Here is a 3,303-nt window from a genome sequence, read left to right on the forward strand (position 1 = left end):
AATTTTCAATCGGATTAGTTCATATTGCGGTTCGATTTAATTTTCTTATTATAACCATGAACACTACTAGTCTTAGGGGCATGTTGAAACCTAATTTTCTAAAATCAAAACCAAACCAAAAAGTATCAATTTTTAAAATTTAAAATTAAACCGAACCTAACTTAATCATATATCATTTTTAAATCGATTTGATTCATACTATGGTTCCATTTAATTTTTAAGTCATAACCATGAACACTTTTAATCTTAGGGGCATGTTGAAACCTAATTTGGCCACTCTATTATATACTCTAAAGTTTTATTGTTTGTACTTTATTTGGACATTTGATATATTGTTCTTAAGCTTGTGTAGATATGGATAGATAGTATGGTTAATTATAGTAGTTTCTTGTTTGCATGTTGGGAATTGTTCAAATTCTATTCTTTGCTATGTAATTGTCATTTGGTAATAAAGAGATGGTTTGATTTGACTTGTTTAAATGTTTTTAACATAAAATGATCTTAAACCTTTTTTAGTATTTGAGTAAATGGAACTTATAAGTACTAAAATAAATTTATAAACACTTGGTCTTAAGCTAAAATAAAAATAAATCTAAATTCATAAGTAAGTATTATTATAAGCCAAAAACCAATTCAATCTGGCTCATAATCCATTTCTTTATAAAAAAAAAAAATGCACAAGTACTCCCTTAATCTATGCCTAAAATCTCGGAGACACACTTATACTATACTAAGGTCCTATTACTCTCCTAAACTTATTTTATTAATAATTTTCAACCCTTTTTTGGCGTACGTGGCACTATCTTGTGGGCCCCACGCTGGTTGACTTTTTTTCCAAGCTAGTGCCACGTAGATCGAAAAGGGATAGAAAATTCTTATAAAATAAATTCAGGGGTAATAGAATCTTAGTATAGTATAAATGTGTCTCTGAAATTTCGGGCATAGATTGAGGGGGTACTTGTACATTTTTCCAAAAAAAAATAATATCTTGCATCACTAGTTTTCTATTATTAATATCGTTAAAATCAATTTATTTATAAAAAAATTGTACATAATCAATATCTAAATCATTAATACCTTCGTAATTCAACTATTTATTATTTTCAAAGATATGCTCACATTATATGCAATTAAAAGAAATTAATGAGATTGATTAGATTTTAGTCCACTAATGACACGTCGTCTCTATTATTTCCCAAAAAGGAAAGTAAGGTCTCATTGGTTGTTATTAAAATTAAATTAAGACATCTTCATCTGAGTAAACATAGAATATTGGCATATGTATTAAGATCTAGATGTCTAGATATGAATGCATATTTAAATATTAAGAAGTGTGTTCTACATCTGAATATTGAATGATTAAAATTATTTAATTTTTAATATCTAAATATATATATGAAATTAAGCACTATATCAATAAAATCTTTAAAAATTCATTCCAACAAAATATATTACTTATTCATAGAACAATAGCAACAATATATCTAGTGTAACCTCACAAGTGATGTTGATGATCATAGAGTCTCAATAAATTTAATGACCTAAAACAAAAATTTTAACAATCAAAAAATCTCATAAAAAAATTTAATAAGAGACCTCAAGTATATACATAGTTATTGTTTTTAATGCTAGCTTATTGTTTTCACCCAAAAATCTTGAGTTGTTGATAAATATCAAGACAGAGAAAAATATTATGGGAAACAAGAGTTCTTGACAAACATATACACTCGCAAAAAAAAAATTGCTGAAATAAAAAATTATTAAACAAAATACTTGTACAGGTTTTGAAAACTCACCAGTTGAAAAAAATAAATAAATTGATGTTTGGTTGAGAAAAAAGAATGGAAAAAATGTTGGTAATTAAAGAAAGAGGCAAAACAACATGATTATTTTAGCTTATGAAATAAATATGAATGATGTTAAAAAAAATTTACAAATCTGATTCGTTTATAATAAGTAAAAGACTTTTTTTAAAAAAAAAATCAGATGAATCTAATGAGTTATATGAATGATTAAGATTTAAATCTAAAAAATAAAGCACTTAATAAATTAAATTTGAATGATTAAGATTTACACACTAATTAAGTGTAAAAAATAAGACCTAAGTTACCTTATTATTATTTAAACTATAAGTGATATCGATATAAAAGTATTTATACAATTGATATATAGAAAAAAAAAATATTTAAAATTAATTAGTAATTAAAATAAATAGAAAATAATTAAGTTTCACGTCCAAAATCCGTAATAGACAAGGGAAAAAAAACAAGCATTTATTCCTTTTTGCGTAAAATTCCCAAAGGTAGTAAGTACGCCTTTTTTTGTCCATTTTTATTTTCCGTTGTGTAAGAAATAAATTTTTATGTTTGTCTGTTACCTTTAATATGTGTGAAAAATAAATATTTTTTTGGGGTATATTTTAGTGTTATCAATAACTTTTTATTTCTAAATTAGTAGAATGATATAAAATAGAGCGAAAATTATTTACATCCCATTGGTTTAACAATCAACCCCCCCCCCCCCCCCACACCTCCCTCCAACTTTAAAAATTAATCATTCTCCCTCGGATATTCATATAATAGATTTAATTTTTCTAAAAAAATATCCCTTGGAATAGGACATTAACTTATATACTTAATCAATATTTTTCATTTTTTTTGAACAAAATTAATATTTTATTATAGGATATTTGGCTATATAAATTAAAAAATAAAAATATTATAATTTCAAAGAAATATAAAATAAAAAATTAATATAGATAATAGAAGGACAAAATAACATTTAAAGAATTTAATGATGAAAAGGGGAGAATGGACTATTTCTCAAAATAAAATATTTAGATTATTGAAGGTAATAATCTAAAATAAAATAAATTGAGTGTAGTTCACATTCCATAATTATTAGGACCCATTGATTTGTCTCTTTATTACAATTATGAACCTACCATTCCATGTCATCTACAAAACCAGTAGTAACAACAACTTATGCTTTCAGATCCAATCCCAATAATAATATCTCTTCCAGAATGGCATCTTCGCAAAACTCAAACTCCTTCCATTGGCAGTTATCTGAATTCGAGGGCAACGATTTTGAAATCCGCGGCCATACTCTCTTCTTCGTCATCCTTATTTTCGCCATCATAATTATAACTACACTTTTTTTCCTTTACGCTCGCTGGATCAACAAGTTCCGTTCTCCATCAACTACAGATCCGATTGGGGGAAGTGGTTCAGTTCACACGCCTCCGCCTGCACCGCAAGGTCTTGACCCCATTTTTATTAATGACTTGCCAATTATACAGTA

Source organism: Solanum lycopersicum, chromosome 6 (assembly GCF_036512215.1).
Source record: "Solanum lycopersicum chromosome 6, SLM_r2.1".
Taxonomy (NCBI): Eukaryota; Viridiplantae; Streptophyta; class Magnoliopsida; order Solanales; family Solanaceae; genus Solanum; species Solanum lycopersicum.